The following is a 12,419-nucleotide window of genomic DNA, read 5'->3' on the forward strand; positions in this document are numbered from 1 at the left end:
TCTGGATGACCTTTTTGTCACCCTGCCTATGTAAAAATACCATAATAAACACTATTAGCACAAAAATTAGGCTTATGCATAATGAGTGCAGGAGGAAACATCCAAATAACTCAGAAAGTTACTTTTTAGAATGTGAATTTCCCTATCATATCTTGTAGACAAAATACAAAGGCAAAGATGTGACCTCCTGTGAGATGCTCGGCATACTATACACTTTATGTATAGTCTTTCCTCCTCCCGTCTGCCACAGAAACCAAACCAAACTCCAAATGACTCAGCTAAGTGGTATTCATTCGCTCACCCAAGCATGGCTCTTTGACAAATGACAGACTCAATTTTATTCCAACGTTGGAAAAATGTGGAATGGTGTTTAATATGATTGATAGAAAATTCATCTTTCCTCCTTCACCTTGTTTTTCAGTAATCAGTAGTTTCCATATTATAAAAACACCAGAATCAGCCATTCTTAAAGTGAATAAAATTTTTCCTACTACTTCAAATTGTATCTTCAGAAAAAGAGTATGTTCTTTATGTAATTTTCTTCTCTGTAGTTGATTAAAATAGTACTATATTTTTTTTTAAAGATTGTATTTATTTATTTGACAGAGAGAGATCACAAGTAGGCAGAGAGGCAGGCAGAGAGAGAGAGGGAGAAGCAGGCTCCCTGCCGAGCAGAGAGCCCGATGCGGGGCTCGATCCCAGGACCCTGAGATCATGACCTGAGCCAAAGGCAGAGGCTTAACCCACTGAGCCACCCAGGCGTCCCTAAAATAGTACTATATTCTTGGGGCACCTGGGTGGCTCAGTAGGTTAAAGCTTCTGCCTTCGGCTCAGGTCATGATCTCAGGGTCCTGGGATTGAGCCCCACATCAGGCTCTCTGCTCAGCGGGGAATCTGCTTCCCTTCCTCTCTCTCTCCCTACCTCTCTGCCTACTTGTGATCTCTGTCTCTGTCTAATAAATGTATAAATTCTTTATAAAAAATAGTACTGTATTCTTAAACATTGGTATATGATCATTAGTATCATGGTCAACATAATGCTCAAATTGCCCTATTATTGTTTTTTCAATAAAAAGTTTACTTTGGATTGGGGCGCCTGGGTGGCTCAGTGGGTTAAAGCCTCTGGCTTCGGCTCAGGTCATGATCCCAAGGTCCTGGGATCGAGCCCCACATCGGGCTCTCTGTTCCTCAGAGAGCCTGCTTCCTTCTCTCTCTCTCTGCCTGCCTCTCTGCCTACTTGTAATCTCTGTCTGTCAAATAAATAAATAAAATCTTAAAAAAAAAAGTTTACTTTGGATTAATATAGAAAAGCAATTTAGTATTTTTTATTTAAGTAAGTGAAGATGTAATGTTCTCTAGAACAAATAAATACCAGAGAAGGAGACAGAGAGATGAGAGAGAGAGAGAGAAATACAAAAAGCATTCCTATGCCATCCTGTAGAAAGAAGGGAAAGCTGCCATTTTAAAACAACAAGTGTGCTCTACCAGAATCAACCTTGAAGTTCTAAGAAGGGAATTTCTGGTTGTCTGGTCCTTAAGGGATATGGAAGATTCCATTGTGCCAAGTTTCCAGCATCCTACGAGCAATCTCTCAATAATTCTTCTCTCTTTGATATGATGAATCGGAAAGAAAGTTGTATTTTATAAATAACATTGATGCCACATTACAAAGACTAGACTAGAGCCAAGGAAACCTGTTGCCGAATGTCTCTGCCACTGCATCACCTAAAACAACAACACAGAAGACTCAGAAACTGTCAGGATCATGGTTCCTGAAGGGTGAAAAATACACACAGCCATCATATTCACAGAAAGCAATGCCCATGAGTGATTAGAGTTTGAATGGAAAACTTTTTAAGGAATTTAAAATATTAGTAAGTACTCTAATATCATGTGTGAATATTTGAGGAAGAAATATTATTTTTATATTACAAATAAATACAAGTTTCCCCTGCTATCTAAAGTAGAGCACTCCTATGAAAACTTTTTTAAGCCCAAATGGCATAAAGCAAAGAAGTCATGACCTTTAATTTATATGGAAAATTTTTTGACCATTCCCAGACCCGCCAAATAACCTCTTTTTAGAGTTTTCTGATACCTTAAAACACATCTTGCTAATGGATGTATGAAATAAATTAAGATAAAGCTCAGATGCCCACAGACACAGTTCAAAGCTATGGTGGCTTACTGCTAAGATGCTGAGTGGAGTTCCAGGGCAGGGGGTTTGGTTGGTCCTGTGCCCTCACTGCTTGGGATGCCTGCTACCTCTGTAAGGGCTCTCTGCAAAACAAATGCTAAACTGCTAAACGCTACTTTTGCTTTTCAACTGTTGTCAATGCAAACCCCTCCTCCGATTGCTTTTGGTTAGTGAAAACAGGTATTAGCGTAGGTCTTTTGTAAAACCGAAGGGACATAATACAAACTTTGAAAAAGCAGGGGCTACCTATATAAATACAAAATAAATTCAACTCATTTTCAATATCTGTGGCCCTAGCCATCAGTAGACACCAATCCTCCTTCCTTTATGTGAATGCTTCCAGGTTACACAAATTAGAGTCTTTAATCGTTTCAAAATATTTCACAGTCAACACATTCTTTTGAAAATAAAACTCATCAAAAAAGATTGGATGAATAGACAACTTCCACAGTCATTGAGCTTTGACACTCAAATACTGGTATTGCTTTTATTCTGATTGTGTGCATCAGGATCTTGGCAGGAAACACAGACAAACTTATGTAAGTTAATTGAAAGAAGTTGAGTAAGGTGATGTTCACATGTGTGGGTTGGTTTCAGGGAAATGGACATGCCAGCGTGGCCTCATGGGCCTGCCATCACTACTGCTGCACAGGTCCCCATGCTTCAGTGCCCTGTGCTTGGTATAATGCTCTACTGCTGCCATCTCTAAATTCTTAATGATTTTTGAACAAGGACCCCACATTTTTGTCTGCCCTGCAACCCACAAATTATATAGTCAGTCCTGTCAACACAAAATGTTGAAGTACCTCAAGGAATTCTCATCCAGACTTCCTTCTGACTCAAAACTGCAATATCAACTCTTCTCTAGGTCTCCAGCCTGCTGCTGACCTCACTTATTGATTTCAGACTTTCCAGGCCCCACAATCGTGTGAGCCAATGCCTAAAATAAAAATCAAGCCAGAATGATCTAGAGATAGATAGGTAGACAAGTTACTCTCAGTAGTTTCCTTTTCCTTCTTGTTCCTTTAGATGTTTAAATGATAGTCATCTCTCTCTTTTTATCCAGATAGATATAGATATATAGATATATATAGATAGATCTATAGATATAGATATATATCAATATCTATCTAGATATATAGATATAGATATATAGAGAGATACATATATAGAGAATACTACATTATATATATTATAGATGGTAGATAGATAAATTGATAGATCTAGTGAAATAAATACTCCAGACCTAACTCTTCTCTATCCTAAAATTTCCCTATCCTAAAAATCCTCTTTGCCTTAAGCTAATTGGAAGCTAAAGAATAGGAGAATTCACTTATGCAGCCTACAAATATTGCCTTTTGAAGCACAGAGAAAGATGGGAAAAAGTGAGAATGGACCTAGAGGGCAAAATAATAATATCCATCATTCTAAAATAATCTTCTAATTGTAAAATTCTAAATATAGTTTCCAGTCGATGTAGTGTATATTTATCAGTATAATGATTGCTTTATCATATTGAACTTTTTTTTTCAAATTCATGAGACATGGTTGCTATTCCCTCTTCACAGATGAAGAAACAAAGATTTAGAAAATTTAAATAATATGTCCAATATCATATAGCTACTGAAAAACAGAGCTAGGATTCAAATGTTAGTCTGTCCAATCCCAGAGAGAGTAGTTTTGGCTAATTCCTAAGCTGATGCATGTGTTTTTCTTCAGGGCACTCCTATCCTCAATACACATGCACACAAAATATTCAAATTATTTCCAATATTTCCCCATATCTCATGATCAATTTATATGCTATACCTATAATCTTATTCTCCTGGTGGGAAATTATTTCTGCTGCAATGTCACCTAACAGCATGCCCTGGAAAGTGAGGAGAAGTTTTCTCAAATACCAGGCATTCACAGACTCTGTAGTCGACTGCATGAGAAGCATTTTTCATATTTGTGTTTTTGTGAATATTCATTTACTTACCAACTGTTTTGAATATTCTTTGAAAGGAAAGAAGTATAAGGTTGTTTTGTTTTGTTTTATTTCCACACCTTCTGCAATTCTTTCCTCTGACAGTGTGAATAGCTGGCAGTCAACACCTGTAGATAATTTTCTGGGTTCATAGTTTTAGTTAATAATCTGGGTGGTGTTCATAGTTAATAATCTGGGTGGTGTGTTTGATCATTTCCAACAGGAGAGCTGAACATGGAGAGTCTTGACCTTGTGTTAGTCCTACCCATCAAAGCAGGAAAAAGTGCCAGACATCAATTTAGCCATGAGTTTTTTATAGGAGATTAAGTAAGACAAAGAAGCAGAGTTTAGTCTCTGCAAATCTCCTGCAAATGGGCCTCCAAGATAAAGTGTAGAAGTTGGAGGCTACTGCATCACAGAAGTTCAAGAATGTACAGTCAGTAGCAAAGGTATCTATCAAAGTGGTAGAATTCCATTCAAAGGTCAGGGCTTAAGATCAGAGCTCTTGATTCAGAAGTGAGAATGACAAGAGCAAGTTAGGGTCCATAAAGAGAAATTGACCTGAATTCTAAGCAGGCTAGTAAAAGAAGAACAATTTTAACAACTGTCACAAGAACAAAGAGCAAGGTAGAAACCTATTTATCCAACTTCAACCTCATGCCAAATCCTCAGAGCAAGGGTTAACAGTAGTCTCAGGCCCGCCTGCCATTCTTGGACCATGCCTGGCACAAGATAAATCAGACCACAGTGACTGACGGAGGCAGAGACTGGGGATCAGATTGAATTCCATAAATGCAAAGAGCCTTTATTCCAAACATCAGTTTATATTTATTTTTTAACTGAGATACAAAGCAGAGTCCAATTTGGAGTAATCAGATGCCCTAGACTAAAAATTCATTGACTCATTAAGAGCATATATTGTGTTCTGGTTTTGAGCTCTAAAGCCCCAATGAGTTCAAATCCTCTTAGTCAAACTAAGAGAGAGGCTAGATGGAATATTAATTTTGAATCTGGGTGCTCTTATCAACTTTTTTTCCTTAATTTCTCTGATTATTTATGAGTTTAATAAGTGATTAATATAGGGGTGGAGGGCTATGTATGCATAGTCAACCTCTCAGAAGTGAGTATCTGAGTTACTTTCCCAGACAAGTAGGAGATTGGCCATTGGCCTGTTACATTTATGTAGGATCTATTCAGAATTCCCAGATTATAAATGGTTAAACTGTTGTTCATTTATTTATGCATCAATTTATTTAATCTATGTGGTCATAATTATGTAGGAGATTTTGAGTTGATGGGTCCAACAATGGGTTGCACACGACCATTGTATTCATTTGATGAAAACCTCTAGACTATCAAAGTCCCTGAATAAAGACATTTATTGACAACTTGATTGTAGGATTGATAATCTGGTATAGCCTCAGAATGCAGAGAGAATCTGCCACCATAATGAGGTACTACCACTCTTGTGAGATCAGATTTGTGACATATGCAGGAAGTGGAAGCTCTAATTTGAACACACTTTAAAATTTTCATATTATTGGCTCTGTTCACTCAATAGCATGTAGATCTAAATTCACTGAAGACATTCACTTCCCACTCTACATACTAGAGTGGATATTTAGATGGTATAATTCTTTTCTCTAGGACTGTGTGCACTCTTGGCCATTAATTCCTATGGCTCTAGAAATCTTGGGAAGTTTGAGTTTGAAATGATTTTTTGACTATAATAAAATTTGCCAAACTTCCTTGAAGGAAGTCAGGCACATAGAGTAAGCACCAACTCTAAAAATTTCAGTGAGAACCAATTGTACATTACCAACAATCACTGGGAGTCAAAATCCTCTCAGGATAAAATATTTATTTTAGAAGCCACTATATTGATGATTCAAGGACACCACAAGCAAACAGAAGAATGTCTTAGGACAACATGATGATTACTGCTTTTGTGGACAAGTTTACTGAGGACTACCCTAAATTTACAAATATCAATAATTTTTAGAATGTGCATTAAGTATTATTTAAGTGTAACTGACAAATCATTTAGATCTGTGTTGATCAGCTATACTCAATACACTGAGACAATGATAATGGTCCAAGTAGTTGCTATAATTTCTTATTAATGAGCAATATATACATATAGTTCATTAAATGTACATTCAAGGGCTCCTTGGATTTCTCAAGAGATAGGAAACATTTTTTAGGGAAATATGGCCAAAAATTTTTCAGCAATTAACTATTAGCACTATATAGTTATTTGTACCACAGAAAAAGATAAAACAGTGAAGAAGTTTGCAAAAAGCTGACCTAAACTGAACAGATAGATTTAAAGAAAAGAAAAAAAAAAAAAGTAGGTAGAAGAAGGGTCAGTACTTCTGGACTGTCTCTGAGGTTAAACTAAGTATTTGCTGCTGGAAATTATTGAATTTACCAATAGAAAAGAAAAGACTAATAAACTAAGAGATTATATTCTTTGCAGAAAAATTACATCCTCACTAAATCATTTAGCTACCTACTCAAAAAATAAAAATGAAACTTAAACAATATCTAAAAATGAGAATGTGGAAATATTCAGACTTGGGGATTAAAAAATTACAAGATTATTTTCTTTATATGTATACAAAAATGTTTTCAAATCTGACTAAAACAGTTTTTTCCTTTCTTTTTTATTTTATTTTATTCTTTTATTTATTTATTTATTTGAGATTTATTTAATTTTTTTTTTTTATTAAAATGAGAGGGAACAGGTCAGAGGGAGAAACAGACTCCCTGCCAAGCAGGGGGTCCCAGTGTGGGAATCGATCCCAGGACTCCAGGATCATGACCTGAGTGGAAGGCAGTTGCTTAACCAACTGAGCCACCCAGGCACCTAAAACAGTTTTTTTCTACAAAAATTTAAATAAGCTCATTGCCTCACTAAAATTTTCAGTGAACTGTTCTCTCCAAACATACACCAAGTAATTGTAAAGATTGTCTTTCAAATGTATGTGGAAAGAAAGAAGAAAATCTTTTTCTTGTTTCTCTTGTGAGCTGTCTGGGTTCAACACCTACCTTCAACTAGGTTTACTGGGATTTCTTAACTTCTTTGTGCCTCCATTTTGTAATTTGCAAAATGAGGATGGTAATGTTATTGCCTTCATAGGTCTATTATGAGCATTAAATGAATTAATATCTGTAAAGCATTTGGGGCAGTTCTTGCCGCTTAGTGCTATGTAAGTTTTTGTTAAATAAAATCAAATATCTAGAGGGTATTATGCTAAGCAAAATAAGTCAATCAGAGAAAGACGATTATCATATGATCTCTCTGATATGAGGAATTTGAGGAGGGGTCATGGGGGGAAGGGAAGGAAAAATGAAACAAGGTGGGACAGAGAGGGAAACAAACCTTAAGAGACTCTTTTTTTTTAGAATTTTTTTTTTAAGATTTTATTTATTTATTTGACAGACAGAGATCACAAGTAGGCAGAAAGGCAGGCAGAGAGAGGAGGAAGCAGGCTCCCCACGGAGCAGAAAGCCCGATGTGGGGCTAGATCCCAGGACCCTGGGATCATGACCGGAGCCAAAGGCAGAGGCTTTAACCCACTGAGCCACCCAGGCACCCAAGAGACTCTTAATCTCAGGAAACAAACTGAGGGTTGCTGGGGTTTGGAGGGGAGAGGGATAGGGTGACTGGGTTATGGACACTGGGGAGGGTATGTGCTATGGTGAGTGTTATGAATAGTGTAAGACTGATGATTCACAGACCTGTACCCCTGAAACAAATAATACACTATATGTTCATAAAAAGTAAATAAATAAAAAAATAAATAAATTTTTAAAAGAAATTTTAAAAAATCAAATATTTAACACATACAATAATTTTTTTTAAACCACTGAAATCTTATCTATAAATCTTAATGTAAAGGTCACAAACATTAGCAAAATTATTCCATCAATGCCATAAATGGATAATATAAAATGAAAAACAAATTTTATACTGGAATTCAGTGATAATAGTCTAGGATTACAGTTACTAAATTTAAATATAATTCACATGATTGGTTTAATAATATTTCATGATAAAAAGTTTTTTAAAAACAAAATTATATCAAAAATGTTTCTATAATTACAACGTACATAGAGGAAAGAAATACAAACAATTTTAAAAGACTAAGTGAAAACATAAAATACAGTTTTTAATTGAATTTTTTTTTCTAAAAGATAACACTACAGGCAACTAATACTTTTAAAGATATTCTCAAAAAAACCCTGGAGAAATAGACATTTTCACAGAAGAATTCCCTTTGAACTGAGGGGAAAAAAAACTAATCTATGTAGAATTAATGCTTTTTAAAAATAAAATTGTTCTACATTTAAAGTGCCCAGAGCAAGTAGAAGTAATAACATATTCCTTATGTCCCCTTTGTGTTAATAACTATATTTTTAAGAAAAGTGAGAACAAAAAAAGTTACTTTGGTTCAATCATCATCAATATTAATCCTCATATTGTGAATTTCATGCTTGCAAATAGAACCTTTTGCTACCATGAATTATTTTCCAATTTTAAACTCAGTCTGGAATCATGAGATAACCTTTGGCAGGACATCTTGAATTTCTATATTAAACAAAGAAAAGAAGAAAGAATACATATACAAAGAAAAAGTAGGATTCTTTTTTTTCTTATTTCTATGTTTTTAGTTTATTTCTACATAAAGTGTATAAAAAATACCCCTCAATCCTATACTCAAGAGAAATAAAAAAGCAAGCATTTGTTGAGAACCTCATGTATTTCCCAAATTGTGTAATGATATATGGAAACTGAAAAGTATACAAAACGGCTTCTCCTTAAGAAGTTTATGATCCAGTTGAAGGGAACAACACAACAGTAGCTGAAAAAGTTTGAGAAGATGTGGTACTTAAGATGTACCGACACTGGGGTCTCAGAGAAGAGAAAAGGTATGGGAAGTCTTAGGGAGGATGTAATACTAGAGCTGAGCCTGGAAGATTCAGGGAATCTGAGTGTCTAACAGGGATAGCACAGAGGGCTGTGATCTTAAGGCGAAAGGCAGAGTCTGATTTTTGCAGCGTCCTGTGGAAATTGTCCTATCTGGAGTCCAGAATACTTAAATGGGGAAATGAGATTTTATGACAAGATTCAGTTTTGATAAGTCGGTCTTTATAATATAGAAGAAGGTGATGGGTAGCATTAAAGAGAGACAGTGGAGTCAACTTGAAGCTGAAATTACAAGAAACTTCTTTAAATTCTTGAGCAGTGAAGTCATGTAAGGAAAGGTGACTCTTAGAAGGTAATTTGGTTACTCTCTGTCAACTGGATTTAAAGGAAGAAGACCTTAGGGTCAGGAAGATCTGCCAGGGATCTGTTGTAGCACTCACTCCAGATATTAGAAGGTTTAGTAGTTTTAAAATGTGCACACAAATTCTTGAATACTCCTCCTTTCAGTAAGTGTGGCCTAGTTCCCCTCTTTTGAGTTAGATAGACTTAATGACTCTTTTGGTGTATTCCAACCAACAGAATAAAGTAGAAGTGATGGTATGTCACTTCTGAAACTATTTCATAAAAATATATGGTGGATTCCTCGTTTCTTTCTTTCTCAGGGCAGTTAGCTTGCATATCACGAGTATTTTTTTGGAGGGGCTCATGTGGGGAGGAGTTGAGGTTTCCAACCAATGCACAGCTAGAAGGTGAAGCCTCTATATCACAGTCATTCAAGTGAACTTTCTTGAAGCATATTCTTTAACCCTAGTCAAGTCTGTGGATGACTACAGCTCTTACCAATATTCTGACTACAACCTCAGAACTATGAACCAGAACCAACTAATAAGCTACTCCCAGATTCCAGACACTTGAAAATTATGTAAGAGAGCAAATATTTGTTCTTTTAAGCAACTAAGTTTTGAGGTAATTTGTTATACCACAGCAGAAGCCAGTAACAGAATGAAAGTCTAAAAGAGCTAACAATAAATTGGTTGTTTTTCTCTTATTGTTGTTTGGTTGCTTCCTAATTTTTTTAGGGAGTGTGGAGAGAAATATGTGTAAAATACATCAGTTTGACCATTTCAGGCAACAAAAGAAAATCTCAAATTGTTGATATAGTATCTTTGGAAAGGTTGGAAGATATCCTCCTTTTGACCTAAAGCCATGTTGGTAAGATCAGCACGTTATCAAATCTGGTCATAGTATTGATATTTCACGATATAAAGAGATCAGGCTCTGAAAAACAAAATCAGAAGAACAATGTAAGATTCAGAAAAAGAAAAACAAAACAGCTACAGTGGGAGAGAAACTATGAAGAGGGTATGTAAACTTGTCCTTGCTCTGGGCTCCAGTCCAAACTCCAAATCCATGGGAAATCAGCTTATAATCAGATGTGAATTTGGCAAGCATAGAATTAAAACAGACATATCTGATCTCAGTGATGATATAAACTAAAGCTTCAAAATAGAGAAACTCTTTTGTGTGATCCTCGTTCTTTGTATTTATTAGCCAAGGTCTCTGTGCTTTAAGCAGTGTTGAACAAGTTCTTATAATCATGCATGCCAATTTCTTCATTGACATACAGCTTATTAATACTGATTATCTTTTATGCTGGCTGTTTCTTATTGATATACTATACACATTAATCCTATTAGTAGGTTGTCTCAACAACTAATAATAAGTAATTTTGTCCCTAGAATTAGCACTGTGTACAGAGTATGAGATTTTTTTCTTTTTCTTTTTTTTTTTTAAAGATATTTATTTATTTATTTACTTGAGAGAGAGGTAAGAGCATGCATAAGTGAGGGAGAGCAGGGAGAGAGGCACAGCAGACTCCGCACTGAGCACAGAGCCTGATGCAGGGCTCAATTTCACGACCCTGAGATCCTGACCTGAGCGGAAATCAAGTATTGGAGCTTAACCACCCAGGCACATTGAGTGTGATATCCCTTATTTCAACTCTATCAAAATAAATATAGGGGTGCCTGGGTGGTTCAGTTAGTTAAGTGTCTACCTTTGGCTCAGGTCATGATCCCAGTGTCCTGGTACTGAACCCCACATCAGGGTTCTCCCTTTCTCTCTGCCTCTCTGCCTCTGCCTGTACCCTTCCCCCGCACTCATGCTCGCTCTTGCTCCTGCTCTCTTTCTCTCTCTCTCTCTTTCTCTAATAAATAAACAAATAATTTTAAAAGAAAAGAAAAGAAAAAAGAAAAAAAGATGTTGGGGCACCTGGTGGTTCAGTCAGTTAAGTGTCTGACTCCTGGTTTTGGCTCAGGTCATGATCTCAAGGTTGTAAGATCGACTTGTGTGGAGCTCTGAGCTAGGTGCAGAGCCTGCTTAACACTCTCATTCTTCCTCTCCCTCTGCCCAAAAGAGAGAACACCCTGCTGTGTTCTGTCTTTAAAAATTCTTTTATGACTTTTATATGTTTGAGTTCTACAAAAATGACTCAATGGAATTGGGAAACATAGTCTGTGGACCCAGTTTTGATGATAAGATCTAGTCTTTATGCTTTAGTTCTACAGTAATATAAAGATTCTACCTTGAAGAAATATAACGGTGATATTATGGACATAGATAAGATCGCTGATATTACAGCCAATTTTGAATAGAAGGAAAAGTTATACTAAATTTGTGTTCCCAAAGGGTGTTTCTCAGGTAGTAGTTCAGCAAGTTAATAGAATTTGTTCAAAAATAGATTCTGTAGTCAAAATATTTGAGTAGCAAAACCTGGCACACACATTTTGGTATGTGAATTCCCGAATAAGCTATATGTCAATTTTCAGTGTTTGAAAGCTATGATAAATTCAGTTTAAGTCATAGAAATGGAAATAACAAAAGAAGAGCACACATTGAATCATGAATCTCTAGTAACAGTTTAAACAATACCACAATGCTCTGAAAGTTGTAATTATCTTTACCACACTGATTTAAAATGAGTATAAAACAAGACACTTTGTGAGATGGATCCATATGTCTCTCCCTACTTCCCTCTATTAAAATTGAATTCCAAAATTAAAATAGCTGAAAGGCATTATTTTACTATGAATTCAATAATGTGCAAACAGCTTCCTTGTGCCTAGACAAATACATGTTGTCTGGATTGTGGTGTTTTAATGATTTAATAAGTAGGAAAAATTAGAGGGTTAATAGAGTCAGTAGCAAATATGAGTCTTGCTATAATAGTTGTTTCCCAATATTCCTAAGATACAATAGAGGCAATTTTCATATTTTCCATGGTAAATAATCCCACTAATTAGCAAAGCAATACCCATCAT

Source organism: Martes martes (assembly GCF_963455335.1).
Source record: "Martes martes genome assembly, chromosome: 6".
Classification (NCBI taxonomy): domain Eukaryota; kingdom Metazoa; phylum Chordata; class Mammalia; order Carnivora; family Mustelidae; genus Martes; species Martes martes.